Below are 21698 nucleotides of genomic sequence, written 5' to 3' on the forward strand. Positions count from 1 at the left end.
TATATTTAAGTTAATTTTATAAATTAATTTAGTTACAATTTAAACTAAAAGAAAATGAAAAGAAAAAGAAAAAATGAAAACAAAAAAAAAGAGAAAACAAAACAAAAAGAAAATAAAAAGAAAACAAAAAAGGGAAAAAGGAAAAAAACAATCGTTTGTTTGGTTTTGGTTTATAAAATTAAACTTAGTACATGTATATGTACTAGATAGATAGGAGTTGCCAGAGAGTCTTCCCCCCCCCCCCGGTCGCCACAGAAATTGTTAAGTACAAATATGTACTAGTTAATAGGCGGTCGCCACAGAGCACAGAAGCTGGTCGCCATAGAGCACTCCTTAATTCTCAGCCACACAATTTTATTGGATATAAAGACTACACCTTGCAGCAGGAAGTATTCAGCCATTCATTTTTGGATAAAATTATGTTCATCTTCTCTCCCAAAAGAGAAGTGAAAATGGCAACAATGATTTACAGAGAAGCTCAAGCTTTTTGTATATCTGTTTAACTTCTAACCGGAGTAATATTATAATGCCCGATTTAATTCTTGTATATTCTTAGGGGCATTATAATCGTTACCCGGTAATTAAATCCTAGTACAAACAAAAGCTAGATCATTGTATAGGACTTGATTTGTAAATCTTTGTAGAAGCTAGGAACTTTATTGTTCTTAGATTGTATCCGGTTAATTTATTTACCGGAGTGTAGCAACACCCCTCGAGGAATTATATACGAATATACATTCCTCTCAAGAACACGAAACCACTAACCGAGCACTAAATCTTTATCCGCTAAAGATTCGAAAGAATTTTTAATTTAGTAATTATCGTATTCAACCCCCCCCCTTCTACGATAATTCAGGTCATGACAAGGATAGATATGTTTCTCCCCTGTATTACCCTCAGGAGGAGTGTGCTTAACAATAGTCTTCCTTGGTTCCACTTCTGCTTCCTTCTGCACTTCTTCTTCTTCAGCCTCAACTTCAGATTCTGGAGTCTTAGATTTTTCAGAATTTGCAACCTTACCAGACCTCAATGTAATTGCCTTAACATGCTCCTTAACTTCCTTCTTTCATGGCACTTCCGTATCGCTTGGAAGCATGCCAGGTTGACGATTCAATAATGTATTAGCAATCTGCCAAATCTGATTCTCTAAGATCTTGATAGAAATAACTTGGCTCTTGAACATGAGCCTCAACTCCTCCAATTCAGAATTTTCATTAGCTTGCGGTAACTGCTGAAGTTGAAGTTGTTGCCTAGGGGCATATTACGGTTGTTGAAAACCAGGAGGGTTATACTGATTTGCTTTGTATGGCTGATAAGGTTGTTGCATTGCATTCTGATTGTTGCTCCAGCTGAAGTTAGGATGATTACGGTTATTGGGATGATAAGTGGTTGGAGCTTGTTGCTGTGATCTCTGAAAGTTGCTCACAAATTGAGCTGATTTGCTAGAAATAGCACACTACTCAGTTTCATGTGCCCCCGCACAAAGTTCACAAACACTAGTGATTTGATTAACTCCATAATTAGCCAAAGAGTCCACTTTCATCGTCAAAGCTTGAAGTTGGGCAGCTATAGCAGTAGCTACTTCCAGAATTACTGCTACATTTCCTTGCAACATACTTTGCGTAAGATTCTGGTATTCATTAGCTACCATGAGCTCAATCAACTCAAAAGCTTCATTATAGCTTTTGGCCCATAAGGCTCCACCAGATGCTGTATCGAGCATAGGTCTAGACAGAGTGCCCAAACCATTGTAGAAATAGTTTATAATCATCCAATCAGGAATCCCATCGTGTGGGCACTTCCTTAGCATCTCCTTATATCGATCCGAAGCCTCACACTGAGATTCTCCAGTTTGCTGTGCAAACTGAGTAAGAGCATCTCTGATTGCAGCAGTCTTCGCCATAGGAAAGAATTTAGTGAGAAACTTTTGAGCAAGATCCTCCCATTTGGTGATAGACCCTGGTGGTAGAGAATTTAACCAGCACTTTGCTTTATCCCTCAGAGAGAATGGGAAGAGTCGCAGCTTGATAGCATCTTCAGTCACCCCATTAAACTTGAAAGTATCGCAGATCTCGATGAAATCCCTGATGTGCATGCTGGGGTCTTCTGTAGGAGAACCCCCAAACTGAACTGAGTTCTGTATCATCTGAATCGTGCTCGACTTGATCTCAAAAGTGTTAGCCAAGATGGCTGGTCTGATGATGCTCGACTGAATATCATTGATCTTAGGCTGAGAGTAGTCCATCAAAGCCTTAGGAATTTCTGCTTGATCTCCCATCACTACTAAAGCTGGTTCCTCGACTTTCACTTCTTCTTCTACTTTCTCTTCGTCCTCAAAAACTTCACATCGAATCACAACAGCTTTCTCATCGGCTTGATCCAGAGTTCTTGTAATATCCGGGATATATCGTGTAATTATTTTTACTAATAAATAATTAATATATGTGTTCAGTATCTATTCTGTGAATTAATTGTTAAGTGTTAAATGTGTTTGGATGTTTAAAAATATTATTAATTAAGTATTTTAATTTTTATATGTTCAAAATAAAATATAGATAATTGTCATATCTTCCTAATTATTTTTATGTTGATTTATGGATTTATAAGGATCATATGAAATTTAAAAAATCTTTTTCCGGGTATTTAAAATCTATTTTATAATAACGGGAACCAACCGACGTCATCCGTTGTTACGTTTTTGGAACCCGAAACTCTTCCGAGAACTCCTTCCTAACCTAATTATAATATTCCGAGCATATTCCATGTTTCGACTTTTTCGATCCAGCGTACGGTTTGTCCTGCGCGGGTCCCGGCGTAACATTTTCGATACAATATTCGTTTCGGTACATCAATAAAACTCTTATTTTCGATAAACGGGACCTTTTTATTAAACTATCCCAATTATCACCTCGTAGTACGTGTAACCAGGAACTGAGACCAAGACCGCAGTACAAATTGTACTGATTTGGATAACTGTCCCGAAAATCGATACCGTTTGGATCAGTTTCTACAAATAAACGTACCGTTTTATATCCGGAATGATCCAACGGGATACTAATTTCCGTAAATATAAATAGCCTTTTACCGTATTTTATTTCGTATCAAAAATCATTTGCAGTCAGTAATTATATAAATTTCCAGAGAAAATTCATATATTCATAAACCTTTCTGAGAATCAAACCAACAATCGGAGGTGTTACCGGAGTCCGTTTGGAAAGCTCGAGTACTCCATCCAAAGGTCTTGAGGTGTTCTATCAGATTCTGTGTTCCAAATCACTACAGAAACAAGGTTTATTTTCTGAAAAATTATTTATTTTTGAATTAATTTTATTAAAAATATGAATTTTTGTTCGGATGATTGTTTGTATGATTTGATGCTTGCATGTTGTAGAGCTTGTTTTCCTGATGATTTTCATATGTCATACATCTGATTTGGAGTTCAATAACATGCTCAAAAGTGGGTTTAATTCTCGAATTTTAAAATTAGGGTTTATAACCCGTATGAATGTTTTCAATTGAAATTTGGGGCTTTTTGATTTAGGGGTTATTAGCTGTTGATTTATAGTGGATTATGTTCCTTATGAAATTTGCAATCGATTGGTATATAGCTCGTTAACAGAGGATGTCTGAATCGAAGGGAGTTGTGTTTTGAAAATTTTCGAAGTTCGCCGGAAACCGGCGATGTTCTTGGCCAATTTATGGCCAAGTCTGGGGTTATTTGAATGATTTGATTGCATGAATAAGTTCCTGGTTGTCTGTAGATGTGATCTGGAGCTTGTGGTGAGGTGAGGGTGCCGGAATCGTGTTCTCCGGCCACCCATGTATTTTCCGGCGATGGGGGTTGTAAAATTACAGTTTAGTACCTGTAGTTTTAAAAACGATGAAGTTAGGTCCCTGAGGTTTCCAGAACTTGCAAATTTTGGATTCCTGTTTTAAAAATATTTAAAAATCATATTTCCTATTTATTTTAATTATTCGATTTTAATTTCTGAAAATTCCAAAAATTATTATTTTAATCCCGAAAATTATATTTAATTCAAAAATAAATCTGAATTAATTAGTTAATTAATTTCAGTTAATTTTTAATTGATTAATTAGTCAATTAATTCGAAAATTAATTTATTAATTGATTTAATTAATTATTAATTGATTTTAGTTAATTATTTAATTAGATTTAATTATTTAAAAATGATTTAAAAATTCCGAAAAATAGTTTCGAGCTTTAAAATATTATTTTAAATTATTTTCAAGGCTCGATAATTATTATGAAATTGTTTTGAAGGCAGAATTGGACAACCGAACCCTATTTACTACTTCAAAATTGATTCAACGATCTGTTTTAATTCTGAAAAATGTTTTAAAAATCATTTTAAATATCTGAAAGCCTATTTATGACCCGAGACTTCTTTATAAATGATATATCATTGATTATGTGACGTGTTATGTGTTATATATGACTTGTTGGTTAACTGTTGGTCTATATATTCGATGTTCACTTGTTTATTGCATAACTTTCAATCCGTTAATCGGATTTGGGTGAAACGAAGGGTAGATAGAAGTATGTGTCGAATAGAATCGTATGAGTTAAATATTGATAGATGTTTATGATATGTGAGCAGAAGAGGCAAGGCGTAGGAAAGGGAAATAGATAGTCAAGGAGTAAGACAGTGGTGATTGAGAGCAAGTGCAGTATAGTAAATTAGTACCAGGCAAGTGTTCTGAACCTTCTCGAGATATTGTAGTGATTGTTATTCCTGTTTTATATTGCAAGTGCTTTGAAGCACTGAACCCTAAACCTTGATTCCAGTTATTGATCTTGAGTCGTAACCTGATTCTTTCTAGACCATTGATTGTTGTATACCCAAATACGAACCTCAAATATATGATACTACTCCACAAATACATACAAACTAAATATTAAACACTGAACCAGATTGCTTACACATTCAAACCATTGTATCTTATGCTTTGAAAGACCAAATCCTTGGAACCCTGAAATGTGATTCATTTGTTATCCAATTCTTTCATTACCTAACAGCCAAGCTTTGGAAATGCCATATTGATCTTTATACAAATTGAAACCATTTTCATTATTGAACGTCCAATGTTGTTAATGATCTTGTTTATTGTTTATTACTGCTTATTCTGTTATTATGGTAGAATTGGATTGTTTTTATAAAATTGTGGACCAGATTCGTGGTCAGACCATATAATGGTCAAGTTAGGCCAATATGTGCCTTGGATCCAGTAGTTAGAGCAGTGATGTGTGCTTTGCTCGGGGTTAGTGCGTGACTGATCAGCAGCCTAACCTTGTTTTTTTAAATAAAAGTATAATATCCAATTCTAAATCATAATTTATTGTTCACTTGATATCATAACCATATTTCCCTGATGATCATTATTCTTAGTTTTGTCATTGTGACTTGCTGAGCTAGTTAGCTCATTTGTGCGATGTTGTTTATGTTCTTTTCCAGTTAAGAAGGAACCGGTTGGTACCGAGGATTCCCAGTCCAGCGCGAGAGCTAGGGGTTCAGGTTGATCGAGTTGAGCTAGTAGGCTTCTTTTGGAATAATTTAAGTTTGTAAAAAGTTTGTAATAATGTTTAATACTCAGTTCTGAGTTGGATAGTTGGGATCTGAACGGTTTGTAATATAAGTAAGCGTCGTTGGCTTGTGTGTATACTTTAACCTATTGCGGTCCGTGGTAGTTGGTAAGTAGGGTCACTGCATATCATTATTATTATCTTTATTATTGTTATAAGCAGTTTATAAATAAGGTATGTGTGTGTGGATCCCAAACTTCTGACCCGGGTTTGGAGGGCGCCACAGGTTTGGTATCAGAGCTACAGGTTATAAGTTACTGACACAAGCCTAGGTTGACGGGAATGGGTAGAGGGTTAGGATTAGAAGTAAAGAATAGAAAGATAGAATGTCGAGAGGTTGAGTGTTATGATATAACATGTATTAGTGTAATTCGCGTCATGGTTCGAGATTCTTATATTGCGATATGATTTCAGATATCAGCGATGGCCGACTCTTTTATTCCCGTATCAGCTGATCACTCAGAGCCTTCATTTGGAGTACCGTCTTCGGATCTACGTCCTGTTGTTCCACCAGTGTTGGCTATACTACCTCCACCTGTGTTGCAGCCCATACCATTGCAGGCTATTCCACCCCCAGGCATGAGGCCACATATCAGAGGACCCCCACCAGCTGATTCAGATTCCACTGGGCATTCAGTTGCGAGTGCCCCATTCCAGTCTACATTGCTTCCAGTTCCTTACTACTGGTATGAGGCTCTTCTATTGGAGCGTGATTCTTTGTTGGCCCAGATTAGAGAGCTACAGCATATCATTAGGACTACTGATGTTGATCGTGGTGTGAGGGAGCTTCGAGAGGAGATTCATGTGACACGGAGGGTTCTTGAGGCTAGGCTACATGGAGCTACACTACCTGGCAGAGGCCCTGATGCACTGATGGGCTGGGCTACTGAGGTGATGGAGGACTTTGAGAGGCTGGCAGGACCGGAGTTTCCTTGGAGTTGAGTCAGAGATCCAGAGATAGAAATGCTGAGCAGTGTTGTGATGGTTATGTAGTATGTACAGTAGTGTGTAGTGTGTATAAGTAGACTTTTGAATTATATTTATAGACTAGCTATGCTGAATAGTGAGTAGGTTGTTGTACCATTTTGCTTTTACTTTCGAAGCGTCTTTACGCTTGTACTACCCAAAACTTTTGATCTATATATATCAGCACCTTTCCTTTCCAGTATTGTCATTCATTTTACTGCACATGTTTTACTTTACCTTATTTATTGCACCAGTTATACCCATGTGATACCATGTACCCTGTTTTTCATAACTGTTTATATTCTGTAAAGAAGCATGCAATTTATTTAGTTACAACTGTTTTCAAAAAAAAGAGATATTTCTGTTTTACAAAACTTTTCTTTTCTACAAAGAATTTGGTTTAAAAGCTAAATAAGTTGTTTGATTCTTTACAGAAAATGCCTCCCAGAAGAAATACCCGTACCAACACCCAGAATGAAGAAACCAACAACAACAATAATAACAACCAAGATGACACAAACCAGAATGCAAACCCAGGACCTATAGACCCAGCAATAGCCCAGATTCTTCAAATCTTGGCCCAACAAATAGTTCACCTGGCACAACAACAACAAATACAGACCAATCCCCAGGTAACTTTTAAAACTTTTCAGGCAGTAAACCCACCAGAATTCAAGGGTTCCTTAAAACCAATTGAAGCAAATGTTTGGTTAAAGGAGATAGAGAAGGCATTTGCCTTAGTAAAAGTAAAGGACGAACATAAGGTTGAGTTTGCGAGTTACTATTTGAAGAATGAGGCCACCTATTGGTGGGAGATGGTGAAGACATTGGAAGGTACAGATGTTATTACTTGGGAAAGGTTTAAGGAATTGTTTTTAGAAAAATATTTTCCTCAGTTTTTCCAGGATCAGATGGAGTTGAAGTTTTTAGAACTAAAGCAAGGAAACATGTCGGTGACAGATTATGAGAGTAAGTTTGAGGAATTGTCAAGGTATGTGTCGTCATATGTGGATACTGACAGGAAGAAGGCTAAAAGATTCCAGCAAGGTTTGAAACAATGGATCAGAGGGAAGGTAGCCATTTTTGAATTGGATACTTATGCAGGAGTTGTACAGAAGGCTATGATCGCAGAGACAGAGAGTGAGATGTCACAGAAGGAGAAAGAAAGCAAGAAAAGGAAATTTGAAGGGAATGAAGGTCAGTCAAAACCAGGGAAGTTTCCAAATTTTAAGAAGGGCAAGTTTCAGCCAGGGAGGAATTTTAATTTCAGGAGACAAAATGCAAGTGACGGAAGCCAGGGCAACCGTCCAGTTAATGTGAATCAGCCAAATCAGTTGAGATTAACTTTTCCAGATTGTCAAGTATGTGGGAAGAAGCATGGGGGAGTTTGTAATAAGTTGAATGTAGTTTATTTCAAGTGCAATCAGAAAGGGAACTATTCAAGGGAGTGCCGAAATCAGCCAGCAAGAGAGCCAGCAAATAAGGATCAACCTATTCGGAATCCAGCAGTGAAGGTTCTAGCCATTGGATTTACGTGCTTTAAATGTGGGAAACCAGGACATATAGCCAGGGATTGCAAGACACCAGCCCCAGTCAGTAATGCATTGAGGATTATAGGATCTACCCCAGCAATGAGTGAGACTCCAAGGGCTAGAGTTTTTGATATGTCTGTGAAGGATGCTATCCAGGATACTGATGTCGTGGCAGGTACGCTTAATGTGAATTCTTTATGTGCCAAAGTATTATTAGATTCGGGAGCAACTCGATCGTTTGTTTCACAAGATTTTATAAGTAAGTTAAATTTTCCAGTTGAGTATTTAAATGAAATAATGAATGTGGAATTGGCAAATCAGGAACGAGTATCTGTTAATCAAGTTTGTGGGAATTGTGAGATTGAGATTTCTGGTAGTAAGTTTTGTGTAGATTTGATACCATTTAAGTTAGGAGAATTTGAGGTTATCTTAGGAATGAATTGGTTATCTAATCACAATGCCCAGATAGATTGTCGAAATAAGAAGGTAATGGTGAAGATGCCAGACAAAAAAATAGTAACGTTCAAGGGCCAGAAACAAGTAAAGAAGTTCTTAACGATGATTCAAGCCAAGAAGTTACTACGACAAGGATGCGAGCATTTTGTGGCATATGTGATTGATAGGAGTCAGGAGCCAGCGAAACTTGAAGATATTCCAGTAGTGAATGAATTTCCAGACGTGTTTCCTGACGAGTTACCAGGACTTCCTCCAGATAGAGAAATTGAGTTTGCAATCGACTTAGCACTTGGAACAGAACCGGTATCCAAGGCCCCGTATAGAATGGCGCCCGTTGAGATGAAAGAGCTAGCGAAGCAATTGCAAGAGTTATTAGAGAAAGGAGTAATCAGACCCAGTGTATCCCCGTGGGGAGCCCCGGTATTATTTGTCAAGAAGAAAGATGAAAGCATGAGACTGTGCATCGACTATAGGGAGCTCAACAAGCTTACAATCAAGAACAAGTATCCGTTACCCAGAATTGACGATCTGTTTGATCAACTGAAGGGAGCCAAGTACTTCTCCAAGATTGATTTAAGATCGGGATATCATCAACTGAAGATTAAGCCAGAAGATATACCGAAGACAGCTTTCAGAACAAGGTATGGACATTACGAATTTCTAGTGATGTCTTTTGGATTGACCAATGCCCCAGCAGCGTTTATGGACCTGAAGAACAGAATTTTCAAGGAATACTTGGACAAGTTCGTTATTGTGTTTATAGACGATATTTTGATTTATTCAAAGGCGGAAGGGGATCATGCGGAACATCTGAGAACAGCTTTGGAGATTTTAAGGAAAAAGAAGTTATATGCTAAATTCTCGAAGTGTGAGTTTTGGCTACAGGAAGTTCAGTTCTTAGGACACATAGTCAGTAATGAAGGGATCAAAGTGGACCCAGCAAAGATCGAGGCAATTACAAACTGGGAAAGACCGAGAACACTCACTGAGGTAAGAAGTTTCTTGGGATTAGCGGGATATTATCGTCGATTCATTCAAAAAATTTCAAGGATTGCAATACCATTGACAAAGCTTACACGGAAGAATGAAAAGTTTATATGGAACGACAAGTGCGAAGAAAGTTTTCATAAATTGAAGCAACATTAATCACAACACCTATTTTATCACTTCCAGACGATCAAGGGAATTTCGTAATTTATAGTGATGCTTCTCAGAAAGGACTAGTATGTGTTCTAATGCAGCACGATAAGGTGATTGCGTATGCGTCAAGGCAATTGAAACCACACGAACAGAAATATCTTACTTATGATTTAGAGCTAGCAGCCATAGTTTTTGCTTTGAAAATTTGGAGACATTATTTGTATGGAGAAAAGTGCGAGATTTTCACGGATCACAAAAGCTTAAAGTATATATTCACTCAGAAGGAGCTTAATATGAGGCAAAGGAGATAGTTAGAATTGATCAAGTATTACGACTGCTCAATTAATTATCATCCCGGTAAAGCGAACGTTACAGGCGCGTTAAGTCGGAAGGAAAAGTTAAATGTGTTATCAGTACCTGAAGAGATATATAAGGAATTTCAGAAACTGGAATTGGAGATTAAAGTTTGCAGGCCTAATGAAGCAAAAGTGTACAATATGACTTTTCAGCCGGAGCTGTTAGAGAAAATAAAGAAGTGTCAGGAAGATATAATGGATCAAGACATAAATCGTTTGGTAGGTGAGGAATTGTGCATGCAGAAGGATGATCAAGGTATTCTTAGATTTTCTTCAAGAATTTGGATTCCACCAGTGACGGAGCTAAAGAATGAAATTTTACAGGAAGCACATAATTCAAGGTATTCAATCCATCCAGGGAGTACCAAAATGTATAAAAATTTAAAGGAAAATTATTGGTGGCCGGATATGAAGAGGGAAATTGCGGAATGGGTTAGCAGATGTTATACATGTCAGAGAGTTAAAGCCAAACATCAAAGACCAAGTGGATTGCTACAGCCATTGGAGATTCCAGAGTGGAAGTGGAAATATATTGCCATGGATTTCATAGTTGGATTACCAAGGACAAGGGCTAATCATGATGCCATTTGGGTTATAGTGGATAGACTTACCAAGTCAACTCATTTTTTGCCTATAAATGAAAGATTTTCACTCGACAGGTTGGTCCATATGTACCTGAAGGAAACTGTAGTTCGTCATGGAGTTCCTATGTCTATCGTATCTGATCGAGATCCAAGATTTAATTCAAGATTTTGGAAAAGTTTTCAAGAATGTTTGGGAACAAGACTGAATATGAGTACAGCTTACCACCCCCAGACGGACAACCAAAGTGAAAGAACGATTCAGACGATTGAGGACATGTTACATATTTGTGCTATTGATTTCAAAGGAAGTTGGGACGAGCATTTACCTCTGGTAGAGTTTGCTTATAAAAACAGTTATCATGCTAGTATTGGGATGCCACCCTATGAAGCCCTTTATGGACGCAAATACAAATCTCCAGTGCATTGGGACGAAGTAGGAGAACGCAAAATACTTAGACCGGAATTAGTACAACAAATAAAGGAAGTGGTTGAAATTATCCAGAAGAGATTAATAGCCGCACAGGACCGTCAAAGGAAATATGCAGATCAGTCCAAGAAAGACATGGAATTCGAAGAAGGAAACTTGGTATTACTGAAAGTATCACCGTGGAAGGGACTAACGAGGTTTGGAAAGAAAGGAAAGCTGAGCCCAAGATATGTCGGACCGTTTGAGATTCTAAAGCACGTTGGCAAAGTAGCTTACGAGTTGGCGTTACCTCCGCACATGGAGCACATTCACAATATTTTTCACGTATCAATGCTAAAGAAATATAATCCAGACTCCAGGTATGTAATAGAATATGAGCTAATAGAGCTTCAGGCAGATTTGTCATATGTAGAGAGTCTGATAGAGATTTTAGAGAAAAGAGAGAAGGTATTGAGAAATAAAGTGGTAAAGCTAGTAAGAGTGTTATGGAGAAATCCAAAGGGTGAAGAGTCAACCTGGGAGTTAGAAAATGATATGAGAAAAAAGTACCCTCATTTGTTTTCTTAGAAGATTCTGAGGACAGAATCCTTTTAAGGGGGAAGGATGTAATATCCGGGATATATCGTGTAATTATTTTTGCTAATAAATAATTAATATATGTGTTCAGTGCTATTCAGTGAATTAATTGTTAAGTGTTAAATGTGTTTGGATGTTTAAAAATATTATTAATTGAGTATTTTAATTTTTATATGTTCAAAATAAAATATAGATAATTGTCATATCTTCCTAATTATTTTTATGTTGATTTATGGATTTATAAGGATCATATGAAATTTATAAAATCTTTTTCCGGGTATTTAAAATCTATTTTATAAAAACGGGAACCAACCGACGTCATCCGTTGTTACGTTTTTGGAACCCGAAACTCTTCCGAGAACTCCTTTCTAACCTAATTGTAATATTCCGAGCATATTCCATGTTTCGACTTTTTCGATCCGGCGTACGGTTTGTCCTGCGCGGGTCCCGGCGCAACATTTTCGATACAATATTCGTTTCGGTAAATCAATAAAACTCGTATCTTCGATAAACGGGAGCTTTTTATTAAACTATCCCAATTATCACCTCGTAGTACGTGTAACCAGGCACTGAGACCAAGAACGCAGTACAAATTGTACTGATTTGGATAACTGTCCCGAAAATCGATACCGTTTGGATCAGTTTTTACAAATAAACGTATCGTTTTATATCCGGAATGATCCAACGAAATACTAATTTCCGTAAATATAAATAGCCTTTTACCGTATTTTATTTCGTATCAAAAATTATTTGCAGTCAGTAATTATATAAATTTCCAGAGAAAATTCATATATTCATAAACCTTTCTGAGAATCAAACCAACAATCGGAGGTGTTACCGAAGTCCGTTTGGAAAGCTCGAGTACTCCATCCAAAGGTCTTGAGGTGTTCTATCAGATTCTGTGTTCCAAATCACTGCAGAAACAAGGTTTATTTTCTGAAAAATTATTTATTTTTGAATTAATTTTATTAAAAATATGAATTTTGTTCAGATGATTATTTATATGATTTGATGCTTGCATGTTGTAGAGCTTGTTTTCCTGATGATTTTCATATGTCATACGTCTGATTTGGATTTCAATAATAACATGCTCAAAAGTGGGTTTAATTCTCGAATTTTAAAATTAGGGTTTATAACCCGTATGAATGTTTTCAATTGAAATTTGGGGCTTTTTGATTTAGGGGTTATTAGCTATTGATTTATAGTGGATTATGTTCCTTATGAAATTTGCAATCGATTGGTATATAGCTCGTTAACAGAGGTTGTCTGAATCGAAGGGAGTTGTGTTTTGAAAATTTCCGAAGTTCGCCGGAAACCGGCGATGTTCTTGGCCAATTTCCGGCCAAGTTTGGGGTTATTTGAATGATTTGATTGCATGAATAAGTTCCTGGTTGTCTGTAGATGTGATCTGGAGCTTGTGGTGAGGTGAGGGTGCCGGAATCGTGTTCTCCGGCCACCCCTGTATTTTCCGGCGACGCGGGTTGTAAAATTGCAGTTTAGTACTTGTAGTTTTAAAAACGATGAAGTTAGGTCCCTGAGGTTTCCAGAACTTGCAAATTTTGGATTCCTGTTTTAAAAATATTTAAAAATCATATTTCCTATTTATTTTAATTATTCGATTTTAATTTCTGAAAATTCTAAAAATTATTATTTTAATTCTGAAAATTATATTTAATTCAAAAATAAATCTGAATTAATTAGTTAATTAATTTCAGTTGATTTTTAATTGATTAATTAGCCAATTAATTCGAAAATTAATTGATTAATTGATTTAATTAATTATTAATTGATTTTAATTAATTATTTAATTAGATTTAATTATTTAAAAATGATTTAAAATTCCGAAAAATAGTTTCGAGCTTTAAAATATTATTTTAAATTATTTTCAAGGCTCGATAATTATTATGAAATTGTTTTGAAGCCAGAATTGGCCAACCAAACCCTATTTACTACTTCAAAATTGATTCAACGATCTGTTTTAATTCCGAAAAATGTTTTAAAAATCATTTTAAATATCTGAAAGCCTATTTATGACCTGAGACTTCTTTATAAATGATATATCATTGATTATGTGATATGTTATGTGTTATATGTGACTTGTTGGTTAACTGTCGGTATATATATTCGATGTTTACTTGTTTATTGCATAACTTTCAATCCGTTAATCGGATTTGGGTGAAACGAAGGGTAGATAGAAGTATGTGTCGAATAGAATCGTATGAGTTAAATATTGATAGATGCTTATGATATATGAGCAGAAGAGGCAAGGCATAGGAAAGGGAAACAGATAGTCAAGGAGTAAGACAGTGGTGATTGAGAGCAAGTGCAGTATAGTAAGCTAGTACCAGGCAAGTGTTTTGAACCTTCTCGAGATATTGTAGTGATTGATATTCCTGTTTTATATTTCAAGTACTTTGAAGCACTGAACCCTAAACCTTGATTCCAGTTATTGATCTTGAGCCGTAACCTGATTCTTTCTAGACCATTGATTGTTGTATACCCAAATACGAACCTCAAATATACGATACCACTCCACAAATACATACAAACTAAATATTAAACACTGAACCAGATTGCTTACATATTCAAACCATTGTATCTTATGCTTTGAAAGACCAAATCCTTGGAACCCTGAAATGTGATTCATTTGTTATCCAATTCTTTCATTACCTAACCGCCAAGCTTTAGAAATGCCATTTTGATCTTTATACAGATTGAAACCATTTTCATTATTCAACGTCCAATGTTGTTAATGATCCTGTTTATTGTTTATTACTGCTTATTCTGTTATTATGGTAGAATTGGATTGTTTTTACAAAATTGTGGACCAGATTCGTGGTCAGACCATATAATGGTCAAGTTAGGCTAATGTGTGCCTTGGATCCAGTAGTTAGAGTAGTGTTGTGTGCTTTGCTCGGGGTTAGTACGTGACTGATCAGCTAACTAACCTTGTTTTTTTAAAATGAAAGTATAATATCCAATTCTAAATCATAATTTATTGTTCACTTGATATCATAACCATATTTCCCTGATGATCATTATTCTCAGTTTTGTCATTGTGACTTGCTGAGCTAGTTAGCTCATTTGTGCGATGTTGTTTATGTTCTTTTCCAGTTAAGAAGGAACCGGTTGGTACCGAGGATTCCCAGTCCAGGTTCAGGTTGATCGAGTTGAGCTAGTAGGCTTCTTTTGGAATAATTTAAGTTTGTAAAAAGTTTGTAATAATGTTTAATACTCAGTTATGAGTTGGATAGTTGGGATTTGAACGGTTGGTAATATAAGTAAGCGTGGTTGGCTTGTGTGCATACTTTAACCTGTTGCGGTCCGTGGTAGTTGATAAGTGTAACACCCCCAAATCCGGGGTCGGGGATTCGGGTTGTCACGAGTTCCATTTCCCTTAATAACACCCAATCTTAATAAATAATCAACTACTCTGTACTGTGACCCCACAATAAACACACACACCACAAGTTATAGTCTCAGAGATGAATATCCAAAAATAATCGCAAGTCGTTTTATTCCACAATTATATGTCAATACACCTTAAAAAGGTTTCTGAATAAATTTACATTTTTTTGCCATTATTACAATTCATAAATATAAATAATCTGGTACATCAAAAGTTGAAAGCCTAAGCTATTGGTAGTTCCTACCTCAGCTACAGCGACATCAACGCCTATAGGAAACTGCGGAACGTTTCCTATCCGCTCGCGAATTGGGAGCTTGGTCCTGTTCATCTTTTCTATCTATTTTTGTGTGATGAAAGAAGAAAGCAAGGGTGAGCAGCAAGCCCACCAAAATAATATGTATAATGATTAACAATATATGAGCCTTCTCATAGTACTCATGAAAGTCTTGGTCAAAAGAAATGAACCAAGTTTGATATCTTAATGCGATGAAGTCACAAAATATTCAGTATATATACATATATACTTTTCAAAATCTTGGAATTCCTCTTCCATACATAATATACACAGAGTTCCAGTTTATAACTGTATAAAACTATCGTTGCAAGGTGATCTCATATATCTAACCTTGTCTCAACATTTTTCTGAAAATCTTTGACATACATAAGATAATCATTTACTAGATATAAGTTTAAAAGATGAAGTTACAAGATACTCCAATATACTTATATCTTTTCCAAATACTACTTGAACTACCACCGTTCAAGTTATAATTAGTTTCAAAAGTTCATCACATAGATGAGACTACAAGACAAGATTTGAATAGATTCAATCTTTGAACATCATTATAAATAATGAAGTTACGAGATACTTCATTAAGTCCCGATATATATATATATACACCTATATATATATACATTTCATACACTCCTTGAAAACCTCTGTTATGAAAATTATAAACAGAGTTGCAATATCCAATGAATTTTGGAAAGGAGAAAACCTTGGCATAAACCTGATATCTTGCTGATCAGGTAAAGATACCAATAAGTAACCTTTTCTACTAGTAGATGGATGAATCCCCCACCGGTCATCACCCTGGCCACATAAGGACCTTGTGCTGGACCGCCACCCGGCCTCTTACGCGTTGATGGACTGCCACCCAGCCACTTACACTTTGATAGACCGTACCCCGGCCTGTCGCTTATGCCGACTCAATTAGATGGGCTTACTTCCCGAACGTTGGGTAAGTAATCAATTCATTTGTTTTCTCAAAACAGCAACCACGTTGCAAATGTAAAATGCACCACAGAGCTGGATCCCCCAGGTTTTGAGCGAGTATTTAAATCCCCTTTGAAAGGAAGATCTTAAATATAAAAAAATGAGTTTTGGGGTCCACTCTAACTTTAAAAAAATCATTTTGAAGACTCGAAAACACTTTAAAGAGTGTTTGGAATAATGCTGATTTAATAAAGTAAATCAGTCTCAATAAAAAGAAATATCTGAATATTATTATTTAAATAATATTCCCATAAAGAATACTTGAGGTAGAAGTTGAAAAATTTACTTGAAATGGATAGTAAATAATCAAAGATATACTTATACGAAAGTAATATCTTATTTGAATAATCAAAAGTAAGTTTGATTTTCGACACATTATTCTTTAATAAAATAAAGAATATTATTAAGTTATAAGCGGAGTCATAATACCTCGAATGAATATTATAACTAATATTCATTAAATAAAATAAAGGAGTCCTACATCCTCAAATGAATATCCAATTAATATTCATTAAATAATATAAACTGAGTCATAAGCCCTCGAATAAATATTCGAAATAATATTCAATAAATAATATAAAGTTATCGAATAACCCTTATTCGATTAATAGTTTTGAAAACTATAACCATATATATATATATACAAAAATCTACTCGGGATCCTCGACTCCCGGTTTTAGAAAATGTTTTCACCTTTGGGTCCCTATATTAAGGGTATATGCAAATTACTGCTATTCTCTAGCATATGTATTATCAACTGAACCAACAGATATATATGGCAAGAATACGAAACAGGCATGCATATATATACCATATCAGCATGCTCCAATATATCGCAACATTTTCTAATTAACCAATATGCATCTATCACAAGATAATGCATATACATATATACATCACAACAACAGTATAACGGGTAGAAAACTTGCCTGAGCGACTGAGGGTGACAAATGGCTTAGTACGAGTCTGGAAACCTATAAACAACATATAAGTCGCAATTAAACCAAAGTTGCTTATGAATCTATACTTTAACCAATCTAGACTCTAACGCTCGCTTTGCACTTAACGCTTTACTTAAGCCGCTCGAGTTCCCTCGGCTCCACCATTTTTAATAATTTAACCTTTAAGAGTTTTAAAACGATTCTCTCGCAAGTGCCTTACCATTTGCCTAATACACTTTAAATAAATGATTCATACTCCAATTAGTCCTTTAGGGTCCTTAACCAATGTTTCAAAGTAAGGCGAGGGATAATGTTTCGTTCGCGAAACGCCGTTACTTAAAACGGCCGTTTCTCCTAAACCGTACATCGGAATCAAACGAACTACATATCAAAACGAAGCTCGTAACATGAACTATCTAATCATGGCAATGGTCAAAACCTAGCAGTGAGTTCACGGGTCCTAATGTTAAGAACAAAAACAGCCTAAAGTAAATCGGACATTACGACGGCTATGTTTACGCGATTTCCCAATTTTACACCCTTCCAATTCAACCCATAATCAAGCCACAATCACATCCCAATCCAAAATCCATCCATACCACATCATAACAGCCCCAATCAATTCAATATTAACATTTATACTTATGCTTAAGCTTGAATTTAACTATACTTAAGTTCTTTTAACCAAAACAACAAGATTCACCATCCATATCACTACCACTCCAACCCAAATTCTAAACCAACAAGCATTAAGCTACTATATCACCATAACAACTAAAATCATCCTATTTAACAAAGTAAAGCTAGGGTTTGGAGATGATATACCTTCCTTGAAGTGGTGTGAGTAGCTAGGAAGCCTTAAGAAGCCTTGAGATGACTTAGGGATGCCTGGATCTTAAAGGAAAAACAAGAAAATCAAGTTAAAATTCTTGAAGTCACTATTCATTGTCTTCTTCATTGATTTCTTGAAGAAGATTGTGAATAATTTGGAGGCTTAAACTCATAGAATAGCCATAACTATGCATAGGGAATACTAGGGAATTATCTTACCAATTTAGGAAGCCTTGAACTTGAATTTTGAAAATTGTTTTCTTTGAAATAGTAAAAAGCCGAGAGCATGAAGAAAATAAAATGCCTTGTGTTCTTGTTTTGATGAAAAATGAATTGTTTGGCTTGGTTGGTTGAATGTTTGATTTGTTTTTGGTTAATTACCAATTTAACCTTGATTTTTGTGTGGTTAATATTCCACCACATTTCCTTCCCTCTTATGTCATGTTTGCATCACTTTGTGATGTCATCACCCCTCCTTTGTCCTCTTTCTATTGGTTGGATGACACCATCCTCTCTAATCCCTTTGATTAACTTCCTAATTGTTTGCCTAATGACCGCTGATCTGTTATACGGTTCGCTTAACTTTCGTTTTCGTTCATCGTTTGAGGGATTATACCCGGGATCTTATTACTTAGGTTCCCTTAACCTTTCTCAATATATTATATTCATTTTATGATCCTCTCTTATAATCCTTTAATTTAAATCCTTTTTATCCTGTTACCTTATACTCGATTCTTTCCGTATCTAGTGGATTTCCGGGAAAAATCAAAGTGTTCGGAATTGGATTCTGACGATCTTTACATACACTTATATACCATATAGAGTACTAATAAAATCTCAGAATATCCATAACAGAACCCCTACATAGTGTGGCATGAAAAGTTTTCTCATTCAGCAAAAACACTATTCATAAGGGTTTCAAAAATTTCCAAAATTTGGGGTTATTACAGTCTCCCCTCCTTAAAAGGATTCCGTCCCGGAATCAGATAGAAAATGAATAGGGATACTCTCTTAGCATTGCACTTTCTAACTCTCGAGTAAATTTTCCCACATTGTGGTCCTACCACCAAACTCTGCCTAGTTTGATAACCCTTCTCCTAAGCACTTGTTCATTTTTACTCTATAACCCTTCCTGGTTGCTCCATATAGGTTAAGTCGGGTTGCGTGTTTATGCGCTCATATGCCCCTATTTATCTGGCATCCGAATTATACTTCCCTAACATTGATACGTGGAACACGTTATGACTTGCTACATGTTCGGGGGTAGGGCTAATTCATATGCTAACTTCCCAAAACGTCTTAATATATCCAAGGGTCCAACAAATTGTAGACTTAGCTTTCCTTTCTTTCTGAACCTCATCAATCCTTTCCAAGGGATACCTATAACATTACTAGGTCCCCTATTTCATACTCTTTGTCCTTTTTGAGTCAAATCAGCATACCTCTTATGTCCATCTTGGGTTACTACCAGCCGTCCTCTGATTAGATCTATTATATCCCTGGTCCTTTGGACTACTGCGGGTCCGAGCATCTTGCGCTCTATAACTTCATCCTAACATAAGGGAGATCGACATTGTCTTCCCTCAAGGATCTCATAAGGCGACAACTCGATAATGACATATGATCTATTGTCGTAAGAAAACTCAATCCGTGTTAAGTGATCATTCCAATTTTTTTCAAGTATATTGCACAGACTCTCATTATAGCTTTTAGCATTAGAGCTTTTTCTTCTCAATACCCATTCTTTTCCAGTTCGTAATCGCTACTACCTTCCGTTCCTAATATTATAATGGTTATACTTTTGCTCGTTAGCGTTCTATAACCTTTTAATAACCTCGTCAACCTTAGTATCACGAATGTGTTTACATTCCGAATACTACCACAACTTTATTACTCCTTTTTCAGCTGTTTCTATTTTCCAAAATTTGATCAATCATATAGTAGTAAAGGAATTTGTTGAGAGATCACCATGATCATGAACACTTGTTCTATTGCATAGTTAGTACAGAAGGTGGCCAGCCTTTAGTACTTGACAAGCAATTAAACAATAGATGGTATCCTACTAGGCTTCTATCACACAGATAGATAGTCATTCGGCAATACCTCCCTTTCTGGAAGGGTTGTTCTTCTCAGTTTATATGAAATGAAAAGAAGAGAAAAGAACGAATTGATGAGAATTGTATATATGAAAAAAAATATACTGCCACAAAATATCTGACTTGGAACCTACCTCTGAACTATAGAGGTTTGTCATAGGAGAACAAAACATATATGTATTTATATCAACATCAAGTATTATAGCATCGTATCTCACATGCCTAAATATTTTTGCTATTCCGTCCATCATTCTATGGACCCATGCTCTTCCTTGAGCTTATACCCAATCACCTTTGAAACTCCTTCGATATCGAAAATCGAACCTGGGATCTCATTCTAGACATCATCGTTACTAGAATTCTATGCTTGCATCGCAACCTTCCTCGTATAGTAATACGACTCTCTATTGATAAGAAGGAATAAATATTCAATAGGTAGATACTCTACTTAATTAGTCTATCAATGATAATTTATACACTACCACGACCCGATTAGTGGTACTTAATCTTAACATCCATTCCAATACAACTCTCATGGTTGTAATCAGCTCATTACTCGCAGAATCATTGCTGCCTTACTATGGTCCACCACTGACCTACTGTCATCATTCACTTTCCATGAAATCTTAATATCTAACCATACGGAGTCCATACATGTCGTATAGAATACTTCTAAGGAGTTAACATAACTACCAATCATAATTCATGAAGAACACTTCAGATCCTGATGTACATTCATGACATGAAGCAGATAAAATTGCAGAAGAGTTTTAATCAAAGCAATGATAGCAGGTTAATAACATTCTTAATCATATGCCTTCAATAGAAGACTTAACTCAAAGGTTCGTTTAGTCCTTTTTGAAACATGGTCCTGGATTATTCTCAAGATAGGACCTTCTAAGATAGATAGCCCGCTCATGGCGATTACACGAATTAAACCTTTACCAACTACTATTACGGTTGGGTATTGCACAGTCATCAGAAGGAATGTCAATCTTCCAAACCATAATACAACCTTCATAGCTTTAACCATCATCACTGTATTCCTTTGGCACACGCGCCTATAATTATCCTCTTACCTTTAAAGTGTCGGCCACCTTTTTGGCCTTTCCTGATAGTAAAATTTCCTTACAGTCAATGTCATTTTAACCACCTCCAAATAAATTTTCTACCTCATTTCAATCACAGCTTATGTGAAGATGTTTTCCTTAAAATCTGATGAGTAAAAAAAAAATCACTATTTTCCATAAGTTATTGCCTCAGTCTTGAGAGGTTAATCACTATCGCGACTGACTCTTGATCGTACTTAGAACATCTTTTATCTTAGGTCCTAATTGCCCTGAACAATTTCGACCTTTACTGGTTTGATCCATACTTTCTCGTGGTTTAACACGTGCCCCACTTGGCATAATTATAATTACGTCATATTTCCTTTATCAACATTTCTATTCTTGAGAATTTTGAATACTACCTTTCTTCTTGTAAAACCTTTAAGGTTATCCTTCA

General features: G+C 35.9%; 1 non-coding gene across 1 annotated transcript; it reads left to right on the plus strand.

The window, feature by feature from the left end:
• Positions 1-1781: 1781 nt before the first annotated feature.
• Positions 1782-1888, plus strand: LOC141662681 (small nucleolar RNA R71). Its single transcript, XR_012550782.1, has one exon. It is a non-coding gene; the product is annotated as a small nucleolar RNA R71 (small nucleolar RNA).
• The last annotated feature ends 19810 nt before the right edge of the window (positions 1889-21698 follow it).

This window comes from Apium graveolens, chromosome 5 (genome assembly GCF_009905375.1).
Source record: "Apium graveolens cultivar Ventura chromosome 5, ASM990537v1, whole genome shotgun sequence".
NCBI lineage: Eukaryota > Viridiplantae > Streptophyta > Magnoliopsida > Apiales > Apiaceae > Apium > Apium graveolens.